Source organism: Ambystoma mexicanum, chromosome 6p, assembly GCF_040938575.1.
Source record: "Ambystoma mexicanum isolate Mex_15411 chromosome 6p, UKY_AmexF1_1, whole genome shotgun sequence".
Lineage (NCBI taxonomy): Eukaryota > Metazoa > Chordata > Amphibia > Caudata > Ambystomatidae > Ambystoma > Ambystoma mexicanum.
This window is the reverse complement of record NC_090935.1, coordinates 1516126104-1516141679: the sequence shown is the minus strand read 5'-3', so window position 1 is coordinate 1516141679 and position 15576 is coordinate 1516126104.

The window sequence follows — 15576 nt, the reverse complement described above, 5'->3', positions numbered from 1 at the left end:
CCACACATATTGTATATAATGCATCTGTATATTACCCCTGTAAATGTTGTACATAATTTATATATGTTTATGTATATATAAGTGTAACCTCTAACTACCTGCTGTAACACTTTCTTGTAACCACCTTTCTAAACATGCGCCCTGATGCCCGTGGGCAGGCTGCGCAATACAAATAAATAAATACAAAATACAAATATTTTCTAATAGATTTGTAATATTTGATTGTAAAACCTCATCCTTTTATTGCACTCTTTGTAATAATTGTGTAGCTGTCATATTTTGAAAGTGTGATCCTGATTTTAATATGTGTGCAACTCTGTAACATAAAGTTGCTACTTCACTTTCAAAGAGTAGGTGGAATATGTATTCCACATTTTGTCTAAATCTGGGATCTTCAGAATACATCCGTAATGAGCGGTATTCTGAAGCTGATATTTGAATAGGTCTATCATCAGACCTTCCTCCTTTGCCAGTAGGAAAGAGTAGAGGAAAAGCATGTGCTTCTATACTTTTTCCCCATATGCTGATTGGTGATCCTTTTGTTTGACACATTTGGTATGTTTCCAGTGTATCTTCTATGGTGTCATTAGAGTGCAAAGGATTAATTGTATAATGGTCTAAAGTATTTGATATTGTATCAGGATCTAGTAGCTCAAATTGACCAGCTTCTTGTGTTTCTTGAATTATTTCAGTTGTATCTTTCAAGTTTTCTTCAATATTAATTTCTTTGTAATATTCATTATTCTCTTTAAGATATTGTAATGCTTGTCTAACTTTATGTAAATCTACCAGCTGTTGCCATATGTTTTTGTCTTTTGTAGGTACTCCATTTACTAAGATAATTAAAGATTGCTGCATTGGACGTTGCACTCCTAGAGTATGCACATTTTCTTTTAGATATAATGGTAAATAAACTACTTTTCCACAAATGCCTTTTACCAATTCAGAGGGAGGTAATTTTGCTGTTTTTGGTTGAAGGCGTATTATTGCTCGAAATGGGTGTACTGTTTGAAATATGATGCTCTCATATAAATTAAGTTGTTGTAAGGGTTTTGGTAGTGGGTATAATTCCAAATTATTTGTGATAGCACATGAAGGAGTTTGGTTGTTGTCAAGTTTTGTAGTGCAGTAACTGCAAAGTATTAAGGGATCACTTATTTCGTATTTGTTTTCTGCTACAAGGTAGAAAGCTAACTCAAACCATTTAAAATCTTCATTGTCTTCTATTTTATATGATAGGTCTACAGTTTTTGTGTTACTTTTATAAAACTTTCTGCGGCAACATAACTTTCTTTTGAGAAGAATTGCACTATCTATCAACGCTTCTAAAATTAATTTCCTACGCTAGGATGTAAGCATTGAACCTGATTACTCTCCTGTTTTTAAAAGATTTTGAGGGACTTTGTGACGGAACATTTTGGCAAAAATACTTTTCTTGGTATGCTTACTTTGCACTATATTAAAATTTAAAGAAGCAGTTTTATCTGTAGTGATAGCTGATTTCCTGTTAATTGTTTTTTGGTTTGTTTTACATTTTGATAGAGGAGGCAACGTTTTTGTACTTGAAACTTCTTGTGTTTCACTAAATGACTGTATTAGCTGTTTTGTTTCAACTTTTTCTTACAAATTCTGCTAGAGATGGATGCTTATGTTGGACACTTTTATTTTCATTTGTTCTACTTCTGCGGTGTTTTCTACTGACTTGACTTTTGGCAGGCATTCTTTAGGGTCTGTTGAAAAAAATAAAGAAGGTATGGGTTGGGGTGTTCTGCAATGTATGTGTGCTGTGTGCATGAGTTTTTGAGTAAGATGATGTATGTAATGGTGTCTTATTGTGCATTGGGAATTACAACTAGTAGGGATGTGTATTCTTCAATTAATATGTTACTAAACTCAGGTTCAGATGACAGAAAAAATAACCTAGTGGCGTGGAGAAGTACAAATAGTAAATCTAATGTATACAATTAAAACAGTTGTTTGTTCTATAATATGAAAATTCTAGCGGTTGAGTTGGGTAATTTTGTGTCCAAAAGTAGGAATTTGTGCGCCATTCTGGCTGTAAATCGCTGTTTAAGACATGGGTATTTTTGGACAGAATGGTGCGCAATCTCTATTTTTAGGCACAGAAATAGCATGAATTAACTTTACAGTATGTTTGAGTAATAACACAAATATTATGGTGATATTCTACTTACTTTTTTTCTAAAATGAACAGGTTAATTCTTAATTCTTCTTTGTTCTTCAAATTCGGCTGCTTCTTTTCAGGAGAATGGTCTTCACTGCAATTGTAAAAGAAACAAATTAGTAATTTTGTTTGTATATAGCATTGTTTTGAATTTAGATATTGATTTTTTAATTGAAATCCTCAGTGCCTTCCTTCACATAAGATACGTTGCAACAGTTCAATACATATGATATGTTCTTAATTAACAAATTGTATTGCAATGAGTAACTGTAACAAACAAAATATCTTTAGTATGTCTTGTCAATTTCATAATGTACCACTGAATACCACTATTTCTGTAACTTAGCTGTTCTAGGTAATAGTGCTTTAATGTCATGCTTAAATTAAAGTAATCAAATAAATAAATAAATAAAAATCTGTAATTGTATAAGTATTATTTTTTTAGATTTGAACATAGAATGTGCATGCATGCAATTTTGTTTGAATATATGTAGTCTATACATTTTATTTAAAAAATGTTAGTTTAACATGATTTGATAGTGTGTGTGTAAAGAAAGTAAATAGTATAAAGGTTTATAAGTGATAGTTGATTTTAGGAAATTGGAAAAAAGAAAGTAGATTCATTTTGCAGATTACACAAGCTAAAAGTCAGTTTGAAAATGTATGGATATGCATGGAGCTGCAAGTAGAAATCTTGGAGACTTGTACAGTATTTCTTGTATATGGTGCTTGCCAATGATATGACATTGTACTCAGAGAGATTCACAGTACATTTGCAGTGCTGATCTATAATGATGCAGTTAGATGTAGAGGTCTTCAATGTGATTGGTGCATGGTCATGTGATTTCTTAGCTACATCCAATGAGGGAATGGCACAGAGAGTGAAGTGGAAATGGTAGAAGGGCTGTTCATGTTACGATATGTCCGCGGACATTGCGGTAGTTCGCAGACATCGGGAGTTACATCCGGGGATTTTTGGGTTCAGAAGTCATGCAAATGAGAATGAGCACTGAAAGGGATTGGTCAGGAAAGTTTAGTGGGTGTGTTGTGCCAGGAGAGAGTTTCTCAGATACTCTTTTTGCTGAGAGAACAACAGATAGCTATGGCTGTGTGTTTCAGAAAACAGATTTTTTGGATTTTGGAAGATTCGTGGATACATTGGTTGAAGGTGCATGCAGAAAGCTGTGAAGTAGCTGTAGATCTTGGATTTCCACATGTGGAAGCACACTGGCATGGAGTACGTGGTATGAAGTGGTTGGACTTGCTACCTCTCTGTGCTACTTTGGAAACAGAGCAACATCCAGACATAATTGTAATTCATTGTGGAGGGAACAGTTTAGGACATGTGTCTGGAATTTCTTTGCAAGTTGCTATGAAAGAAGGACTTGGGAAAGTCATGGACATGTTTCCTAATTCTCAGGTAATATTTTCCCGGATTGCGCAGAGACAAATGTGGCTTTGTTCTTCATTTGGTCCACAAATGGGAAAAGCAAGGCGCAATGTTAATAAGGCTGTTTGTGCATTTCTAAGAGATTTTGGCATGTCCTCTTTTCACAATGAAAATATTATGTTTCGTAGTACATACATTTTTCGCACAGATGTAGTCCATCTTACTTATGCTGGCAATCAGATTTTTCTGAGAAATGTACAAAATGCATTGCGACCTTTTTTAGAAATACAACATCCATTTTGAAGTAGGTGTTAAGTATTTATATTTTTTGACATACAAACACCTCCCAAAGGCTCTTTTCAGAGCCACCACTTCCTGCCAGAGAAAAATGCAATGGTTACAATAGGGTAGCACCCCAATTTTTTTGATGTTTGCGAACTGTCCGCGGACTTTTAAGAAATACAAAGGGCCCTGCTTTATTTATCTTCACTTCTATTTTTTAACTGAGAAAGGCGGCCCTGAAAAGAGCCTTATTTTTTTTTTATTTTTGTAATTTTGTATTTTATTTTTATTTTTTAGACACAACACACTAGGAGAGGAGGGGAATGGAGGGTAAAGGGGGGGACACCAACCACAGGGATAAGAAAGGGCGAGCTGAGAGAGGAAGATGTAGAGTGGGTTTTATTTGGGTAGTGAGCAGGTCTTCTCGTGCTCTGAGACGATAGTCTCAAAAGCACTCCGAAGTCGCTCCCCCTCTGTAGAGTACTGTGTTACAGTACATACATACAACTGTGACCCTCGAAAGGTAAGGGTCATCAGAATTCTGTATGGCCTGTGAGGCAGCTTGAGGAAGACGCTGTCCCACAGAGGTAGTCCTTATGGTGACAGGATCAGAAACGGAGGATGAAGTAGAGGAAATCAACCTACTACATTCTTTGCAAGGTACAACCTTGCAAATAGCCCCAGAGTGAAATGACCTCAGGTGTCGCTTCATGATCGTGGTCCCAAAGCTGTACGAACCATGCTTCCCGCGACTGAGTATCATTTTGCACTCATTGCAGATAACACGGTTCGCACGAGCCTTAGGACCATTCCCATAAATGGAAATAACCGCCACACCCAAGACTCACATCTAGTGCGGGTAGTAGGGATTTCCTGTACCTCATTCTCGTCATCCGCTTCTTCCTCCTCTGCATCTTCACTCCTGTTCCCCTCTTCAGGCCCTTGGGAAGGTGGTGGTGGTGGAGGGGGTGGGGGTGGTGCTGAAGCAGGTGCAGCACCATGTGGAAGTTCTGCAGCCAGGGATGCCATCTTGATGCTGTAATCAGCAAGTTGCACGAGAAATAGCTGTGCTCTGAAGAATAGCCAGAAACACAATGAGAATAAGCTCTAGGGCGTGGTCTTTTATAGGGGTGCTTGTACGCGGTTCGCGGACATGCGTGCTGTCCGTGGACAGATCGAACACAAAAAAGGGTTCAAAAAGTTTCAAAAGATATGTAGAAACTCAGGATTACTATGTGGGACTTGTGCCACGATGAGTTTTTATGTAAAAATATTGTGGATTACTCGAAAATGTACTTTTAATTTGTTCGGGGACACGAAAGTGTCCGATTTCAGAACACGCGATTAGCGTTGGTGCGGTCACATGATCCCTTCGCGAACATGTCTGCGAAGGAAGCTTCTGTCCGCAGGACACCAAATGCACGGACATTGGTTTGGGCATGCGCGTTGATGTTCTACGGACAGTGTTTGGGTCCTGAATTAATTAAAAGTGTGTCACACATCAAACAAACATTTCTGGACATCGCGTGTGTTCTGGAACAGTTTAATCTTGCTAGCGAACACTACGGACAGATAAAGTGTTCTTTAGGACACTTCCATTTTCAATTGATTACAAACTTTTCAGGACATCAATTGTGTTCTTAGAACAGTTTAACTTTCTAGCGAACATTACGGACCGGTATAGTGTTCTTTAGGACACCTCCATTTTCATTTAATTACGAACATTTCAGGACACCAATTGGTTTCTTAGAACAGTTTCAACTTGCTAGCGAACAGTACGGACAGGTATAGTATTCTTTAGGACACCTCCATTTTCGTTTATTTACGAACATTTCAGGACACCAATTGGGTTCTTAGAACAGTTTCAACTTGCTAGCGAACAGTACGGACAGGTATAGTATTCTTCAGGACACCTCCATTTTCATTTATTTACAAACATTTCAGAACACCCGTGCTGTCCGCGGTCATCTACATTGTTTTTTAAAAAATAAAAAATGGGAACTAATTACAACACAATATAAAAATGTAACTTTATTTCACATATATTAATAATTTATGACAGAGAAGGTGAGGCAGAAACAGAAACAAAAACAGGAGAATTAGGGGTTTCAACATGATTGGTATCAGGTGAAGAAGGGATGGAAGTCTCATCAAAACGTTTTGGATTATGGAGACGGTTTGGGGATAATTGACTGGGATATGGTGAGGGGGGACAAGTACATGTGGGACAATGGTATGAGTTTTTTGTTTTAAAATGATCCTCAACAAAAGTTTTCAAATTATTAAAATTGCTGAATAATAAATCCATTTTTTCTTTTAAGCTGTCAAGCGTGTTTTCCATGACAGTTTCTTCAGAGATATTTTCTATTTTGGTATGCTCTGTACAAAAAGAAATATATATGTTAAATATATATAAAATAATAACAATTAAATGGTTTATATTTTAAAGTGTGTACCATTAGCTTCACTATTTTCTGACATTTTGTCATTTGTGGGAAGTGCTCCTCTAGCCATTCCAGAGTACTAGACATTTCTGTGAGTTCATGTTGTAATATAACAATTAAACATACCCCCACCCCAGACTTTTTAGGTAGTGGTACTGTTGTCCGAGCATGTCCGCGGACATCAAAAAAGTTTGCAGACATCACATTCAGTAGAAGTGCTTCAGTATGTTTCATATTACATGTACATAAAGTCAAAGTTACTATTGTTAAGCTTTGCAACTAAAAACCTATGAAATTCAGTGAAAAAAACTTTGTTAAAGGGACGTTATGGTTAAGTTGTGCTACTAAAAACCTATGAAATTCAGTGAAAAAAACTTTATTAAAGGGACGTTAAGGTTAAGTTGTGCTACTAAAAACCTATGAAATTCAGTGAAAAAACGTTGTTAAAGGGACGTTATGGTTCCAAGTAAAACCGAAAAACCCTTGAAATTCGCCAGTTATGGTAAGCTAAGCAACCATAACTCACGCCACTACTCTGCACTGCTAAGATTAACACCCAGGACATCAAAGATGACATCACAAATGTCACTGATGACATCACTAATGACATCACAAATGTCATTGATGACATCACTGATGACATTACATGTGTGGCTCCCCCTTTTTTCCTTTACTGACATATCTAGGCCACATGGTTTTCTTCAGTAACAGTCAGGAATTAAAAGTGGAAAAGATAGTATATTTGTAGACTTATCCTTCAAGTATGTTCTTACAATAATTCCCCTAGGGTCCAGTCATATCATATGAAACATAGACATAGGGGAAGACACAAGCTTGAAAGATAGCAATCCTTTCTGTGCATTAAAACAATCAGTAGAGTTGTCAGCACTTTCTGATAGTTCTGTTGTTTTTTTTATTACTGTACTATCCCTGTATAATCTCCTATTTTTATATCTTCTATTCACACTACTTTCATTAGAGTCCTGGCACATCATGTGATATATATATATATACATAGGATAAGTAGCAGCTTTGAAACAGAACAATCATTTATCTGCATAAAGGTAATAAGTTAGTTTATGAACACTTTTTGCTACTACTGCTGCTGTTTTTCTCTTGCTTCAATTTCTTTGTATATACTCATATTTGTATGTGGTGTTGTCTCTTTGTGTTTTGTCTGTAATAATGCAATTATGTAGTAAGTGGGTTTTATGTAATGCCGTCAGTGATGTCATCAGTGACATTTGAGATGACATCTTTCATGTTCTGGGTGTTAGAGTTAGCAGTGCACAGTGCTGTTGGCAAGTAAGGGGGCTCAGACTGCCATAACTCACGAATTTCAGGGGTTTTTTGTTTTTAATGTGAAGCATAAAGGGGAGGGCGAACATTTCTTTGTAGTGAAGTGCACAGGTTTTTGGTACAGCAACTTAACCATAACGTCCCCTCAACAAAGTTTGTTTTGTAGTGAATTTTACAGGTTTTTGGGAGGTCAACGTAATCATAACGTCCCTGTAGCAATTTATTTTTAACTGAATGCCATACGTTTTTAGTAGTGTAAATGCATCATAATAGTACTTTAACAAATATTTTGTACTACACTTATCAGAGTTCTAATAGTAACACATAAGCATAGTACTGTACAGGAATATTTGAAGTAACTTTCCACCTTCCAAAAAAATGTACATTATCCTATGCTGGTGCACTTCATGGGGGCGTGTTCGAAAAATCATACACACTTCACAATGACAAGTGTAACTGGTTGATAGTGGGAAAGTACATTGGGTGTTGTGATTGGAACTTGTAATCCCAAATTTTCCAGCCCAGAATTCCACAATGCAAGCGTTGAACACAATACAAGCAAGAGTACATACCGACGTATCTGGATCATTAAACCCCATCCCCTTCCAAAGAGTGCAGAATGAATGCAATTAGCAATCGAGATTTTGCAGCAGTAATGCGTGGTATCAAAAAAGAGGACTTTTTCTCTTCAACCGGAATGCCTCTGGTGTTCTCGGCTGAAGAAAATAAATCATTTGTCAAGATGGCCACCATAGAAAGGGAAAAGGGGTGTAGCATAGAAAGCCTTCTTTGCTTTCCATTGCAGGCTGCAGAAAGCAAAAATGAAACAGTGTGGCCGTAATGGGAGCACCACATTTGTGTTCCTTGACAAATTTGTGGTTATGAGCAAGATCTTTAGCACAAAGACAGTGCCTGGTGGACATGTCGACCTGAATGCCATGTTGTGTCCCTTCCAGTAAATACCAGTAGCCACATCCCCGACATTGTGGCCATTAAACATACATAGAGGCCCCCCCTCAGAGACAGAAGCTATACCGTTGATTTGTTATGTACATGATGACACTTGTGAAAAAGGAGAACACAATCACATGCACAACACAAAGCTTTTCGGTCGTTGTCAATGACCTTTACAGACATGTGTTGTCCATGTTGTAATTTTTTTTCTATAAATAGGAGTGTAAAAAACGCAAAGGAGTACTGTACTTAAGTTAACAAAGAAACTGTGTGATGTGAAGCATAATGACATCAGAAATACTGGCAGCAACACCATTCCCACTCACCTTTCCGCATATAATTTTGTAAGTACAACAAGTCGAAAGATGTGCAGATAAGTGTGTTTGAAGGGGGTAACCATGTATTATTTCACAAACATTTCTGGGCATAGGGCATCTGCGTGACAGAAATTGGCCTGATGGTCACAGAAACTGGCCAGATGGCACTAAAGCATATGAGATCGGCCTGACCCTCCCGCACCCAATGCTAGTGGTGCGCAGTACATTTCTCAATAATGTTCCTTGGCTGCTTAAACAAATGCGTCCATGTGGATGTACATGACGTGATGTAGGAACTGTAAAAGAACACATTACGTCCTGCAACGTAGTACACTACATTGTAAAAACAGAGTACATTTGTAAAGAAAACAGGAACATATAAGAAATAGTACATAAGTTTTATTTCACAATACACTGAGCGAAACCATCGCCCTATGCAATTACTGAAGTTGTTTGGTTGCACAATGACCTGTGCGAAATGATCGCCCTATTCACATTTCCATAGAAGTAGAAAGGTTGTCTCTTTGGGTGACAATGAAAATTTGAAAGGCCACGTTGTTTTGTCACACACAGAAAGTAAGCGGTGCTGCCAAAGTAGTCGTTTTCCTTCCACATTGATGTGCAAGATGACGTCAACCGTTCTGATCTACACCAGCAGAAAGGATGGAATGTTACTTCTTATGACAACAGAAGCGTACGGACACAGAGGGCCGACACGATCATCCCAGTGAATTATGACGCTCAGACATCCAGAGATAAACAATTAGAGTTGACGGTTGCAAAATCCGTCACTTGGTAGCTATAATGCATGACAATGACAATAGGGGAGAAAATATCTGACGGGGAAAATGGGAAAAAAAGATGTATGAATACGCAACCTTTGGATAAACCAAAGTTATGAGACATAACTTTTTTATTGAAAATTGTATTCAATAGGACGAAATACAATGGGAACCCATGGAAGGTGACAATGTGCAATGTCCATATTTGGGTTAGAAAATTGAATGGCAGTGAAAGCTGGATTGTCCTTATTAATAATAAAATTATTGTTTGGAGGTAGCAGCGTGTTTGAATGGCAAACAAAACGTGTATCACCACGCAACCTTTCTACAAAACAAAATTTTAACATATACTTTTTTTATTAAATATAATGATAATTTGGGAAAATGTAGTGGTATCGTACAAACGACGACAATATGCATTGTCCATAATGGGCAAAAAAATGGCACCTGAGCATTAATCTTGTAAATCATTAAGGAACATTTTTTTTTATGTGGGCAAAGTGATGAAATAACGTCAAAGTAGTATATAGTCGGCAGAAATACACTTACATAATTTGGACGGCCTCCATTGCGTGCGCTGCAGGCAGACAGTAGTGTATGGGGATCAGTGGCTCTTCGGGAACTAATTTTGCATGGTCTGAGCAAATGTTTTTGAAAGATAACCTTATCCAGTGATATGTTTTTCAAACTGTTACTCCCTACATTCTTTCTACTCTTTCCCTGTAAGTTAAAGTTAAAAAACAAGGGACCCTTATGGGTGTCGACAAATATGCAGCCATACTGACCGCGTATTGAAAACAGAAAATGCAGTGGCCTTCACTCTGAATGGAAATACATTTTCAGTTTTGCAACAACATATCAGTGGCTATTCATGAGGACAGCTAATCTTCTGCACGTGCAGAAGGGCTCTGTGAACAAAATAATGCAGGTGTCAGTCTCGGATTTCAAACAGTAGGATGGCAGCCTGACTGCAGTAATGATGTGTACGTGTTGTACAATGAACGCAGTAAGTTCATTTCGTAGAATGAGTAGTAAGGCGCACCGTACCGTATGACAGTGCTATCAATAATTCTTCCATGTTTGTTTCTACTACCACGTCTCTTTAATGCTCACCTTTCCAAACAGTGTTCCATAAGTGCAACAAGTGCATTGGTGTCTTCTTCGGTTAGGTTTGTTAGCGCCGATGTTTGCGTTGAACAGAAAACGAAGTAAACATGGCAGCCATATCGAATGATTACGATGCACTTCACGCTGTGCCACAACCAATCGGTGAAAGCGCAACATTGTCGCGGCCAGCACGCCACGGAATAACCAATTGCAATCTTGTCCACGGAACGAAAAGGGAAGTGTGTCCGCGGAGTGGACATAGATATCACTAATTTTTACAGATACACTTTTTGTTGGTTTGTCAGGGAAACACTGAATGGATTGTCACAAAATTTACAAAAGCACACTTTCGCGCCCAAGCCCCTGCCATTGGCGGAAATTTGGTGCAAATCTGTCCAGCGGTTTGCCCTGTAGCCGTGCTCAAAATTTTCCCCCATTCAGTCTATGGGAAAAAAAGATATTTTGGAACCCCCCCTATAACTTTTCCCCACCTGGACCAAACCTCACCAAACTTTACAAGCAAATGCAGCATGGCCCATATACTTGCAAAGTTTGGTGAGGATTAGTCCAGGGGGAGCAGAGTTATAGGCTGCCCAAAAAGTGTTCTTCCTATGGAAACAACAACTTAACCATAACTACACGGCCACTACCGTAGCCGTGTAATATATATATATATTGGAAAAAAGGAGGAAAAGGTGAAACGCACTCACCACAGGCACAAAGGAACAAGTGCCAGGTTCTGTGGGGGGGGTCGGAAAAAAACACCAGAGACACAGCGTTAAGATTACTGATGTCTTTAATGATAATCCAAAATTATTAAAATACCAAATGCATCGTGCAAACCACAAATGCACGATACAAAGCAGCACATAAAAGACAAAACAGCAGGACGCCTAAGCAGGACAGCCTGCAAACAACGCGTTTCGCGCTATACTGAGTGCTTGAATATATATATATTCTTACTTCTACCTACCTATTAGGTAGATGGTTCGAGCTGCACTCTCCACGGTATCTTAGAGACCCATCACTGTTGCAAGAAGTTAGAATCCAAACTGCTGTTTGCGTTTTAAAGCTGTTCCTTTATTTGTTTTTCAGGGAAATAAAATCACGTTAAAATTCCAATGTACTCCGTTCCAAAATTGGAAAACAAAAGCAAAAAAGACCAAAGTGTACAGGTCCTCCCAAGTGCACCACTCCTCAAAAAGAGGCGTTCATGCGTTTCACAGCCAACTCGCCGCTTGCTCACAACAATTAACCTCATTGTTACAGAGCCATTTTTAAACGTGCGGGAAACAGGCAAGCGTGGGGAGGGACATGGGTGGGTGGGGGTTAATATATATTTAAAACACGGCCACCGTAGTGGGCGTGTAGTTATGGTTAAGTTGCTAATCCCATAGGAAGAACACTTTGTGGGTGGCTTATAACTTCGCTCCCCCTGGACGAATCCTCACTAAACTTTGCAAAATAAAGTATATGGCCCACTCTGATTTTTTTGCAAAGTTTGGTGAGGTTTGGTTCAGGGGGAGCAAAGTTATAGGGGAGGTCCCAAAATGTCTTTTTTTCCCATACACTGAATGGGGGAAAAACTTTGCGCACGGCTACAGATCAAACCGATGGACGGATTTTCACCAAATTTGTGGCACGAGCAGTGGTTTCGCCCCAAAAGCATGCTTTTGCAAATTTGGTGAAAATCCATCCAGTACTTTTTTTTTAAACGATCAAAAAGTAGGTCTAAAAAAATTATTGATATCTATGTCCGCTCCACGGTCACACTTCCCTGTTCGCTCCACGGACAACGTAACGATTGGCTAATCGGGTGCGTCATGTCCGCAGACATGCGACGCGTTCACTCATTGGATGGTGAATTGCGTGAAGTGCGTCAGATTGTTCCGATGCGTCCGCCATCTTTGATCCGTGTTTTGATGTCCACGGACATCGCCGCAAAAACATATAAAAAAACTGAATATTGCACTTGTTACACTTATCAAATACTGTCTCGGAAGGTGAGGGTTGATGAGGCTGGGATGGATTGTGGCAGCAAGTAGTAAAAAGTGGTGTTTTTTGTCACGAAAGTTATACCGTACATTTGGAGGTGTTCCTCAATATAATGTGCGTAAAGTACAGGCGAAGGACTAATGTGTCTGTGTTACAATGTATTTAAAATAATATTGGAGTCAGACTTGCGCCCCATAGAGTTTAAAGTACAGGCGAAGGACTAATGTGTCTGTGTTTCAATGTATTTAAAATAATATTGGAGTCAGACTGGCGCCCCCTAGAGTTTGGCATCTGAGGCAGCCACCTGCAGTGTTTGATGGAACAGTGGCTCTGCACGTGTATGCGAGGACCAGTTCTCATGAATGCGTTGAGCCATGTTGTTGCAAATTGAGAATGTATTTGGATTCTGAATGAAGGTCACCAGCTTTGATTTTTTGGTTGCGAGCTAAGCAAGCCCACGCATAGGACTGAAACTATAAGGGTCAATTGTTTTTTGACCTTGAGGGAAAGGGAATATTCAGTAAAAATGCAGGGAGAGGAGGTTTGCAATAAGGAACATTTGATAAGGTTATGCATTCCAAAAGTTTGTAAGGAACATGTAAAATCAGTTCTTGACGATTCTTTGGTGCAAGCGCACTGAGCATTGCAGTCTGAGTTACACAAAGAGAATGGAGACGGTGAATATCATGTAAGTTTGCTTTTGACGACTGTACACCGGAACAAGCTTTAATTTATTATTATCTGAACATTAATTTTGGCAATGTAAGTGAAGTACTATCTTTCTGTGTGGTTGTCATTTTTTTGTGGTTATCGGGAGTGCAGAATGTATGTAGAGTATCACTAGATTCACCCAGGTTCAACGATAGTATTTCTTTAAAATGTCATGTATGACCATATCGATTTGTGTATCAGTTTCCACATTATTTTTGTCTTTTTTGAGATTGTTTGCTGTGTGTGCTAATTGTTAGTTTAAACTGTCTGCCGAATTAAGAAATCAATAGATGTATTGTAATAAAGGTTGGGTATTGATACATATTTTCTGTTATGTTTTCCAAATAGCTACATGCTGCCTTACTGCGATTCAATGGATTCCAGATGCCAACTGATGGATTTTTTATTTGCAAGCTGCACGTAGTCGTCAACGGCTGGATCACCGTGACTGTTTTGTGGGACGATCGCCCAGGGCCCATGTGTCCGTACGCTGCACTAGCGATTAGGAGTAACATAACATCTTTTATGGGGGGTCTAGGTCCAAGTTCATGCCGACGCCCTGGAAATCACTGTGCCACCCAAGCGGTTCCTTTATCAAAAACGAAAACTTTGTGTATGGGAAAAGAACAATGTATGCCTCACGATTAACCTTTTTCGATTACGAGGGAAGAAACAAATTTGTAATTTGATTGAATATGGGAATAGTCGGATGTTCTTGGAGAGTTTATTGTGAAATAAAAGTACTTTACAAATTGTACAGTGTTATTGTTTCCTTTTAAAGACCGGTTTAATATTTCGTATTGTGATGTGCTATGTTGTTAGTCGATGTGTGTTCATTTTCGGGTTCTGCGCCATGGCAAGTAGGTGGTTATGGGTGCATTTGGCTACGTTGAAGAGGAACTTCAGCGAGAAAAGTGTTGAATATCACTAGGGTTGGTTATGTGAGGGTCAGGGGTGGAGCATATGATTTAGTGACGTCAGGGTAGTTTTCCTTAGGCAGATGCAGCAATGGATAAGAATAGCACAAGATGAATGCGCCCTGCTGTCACATTTCGTATGTTTCTAAAAGAGGAAAAATGAGGTACAGTGCATTGGAAATGTTTGCCATAGATCAACGTATGTTCATAAATACATGGTCGAACCCTCGGGACAATAGTATTTTCTGAGCGTTGCACTTGTGAAACTTATGAAATAATGTTTTGGGAGGTGAGGGCTAATGCTGATGGGTGGAATATTTCTGACGTGAATTCAAATGATTTTACAAAGTTTATTGCGATTTTGTGCACACCTTATATGACAAATCATTTGTGTATTCTTTTGACAGTTTTGAAAAAATAACACACGGATGGATTTCCAGCAAATTTGCGTAAGGCTCATTGGCAATGATCGAAAAGCATGGTTTTGCAAATGTGGCAGTGTTTTCTTATTTGGCAAGTGTCATAATATAGGTACAAAATATAGCGGTATAGCTTTAGTGACTGAGGGGTAGGCTCTAGCCATGGGCAGTGGCCAGAATGTCGAGGTCATGGCATAAGGTCATGATCCAGACAATGTGGCTACTGGCCATGACCAGAAGGGACAAAACATAGGATTAAAGTGGCCATTTCCACCTGGGACTGGCTTTGTGGTAAAGTTATTCGAAATTAGGATACATTTGAAAGGGAAGACAATTGTGCTTGTGGTAATATGGGCACAGGGTTTTGTTTTTGCCTTTTGCAAGCTGCCTTGGAAAGCGAAGAGGGGCCCTGTATGGAACCCCCACCTTCCCTTTCCATGGTGGCCATCTTGGAAAAGGATTTTCTTTCCTAAACGGTGTTGGAAGAAAAATCCTATTTTTTTAGGATCCCGGGTTCCCGCTTTGGGAACCTAGGGTGCTAATGGGCTTCATCCCCCATTTCAGGGGCTGGAATGGGGGGATAATGGTCCAGAGACCTAGTTATCCACCCTCGCTTCCCTTGGGCTGATATCTTGGGCTGCTGGGCCTCTATCCACCGTTCCAGTCCCTGGAACAGAGGATGAACGCCACAATATTCCCATTAGCATAACACAAAATGCAAATGGAAATGTTGGAAAATCTTATTTAGTCTATGTACTTTACTGAGAAATATAA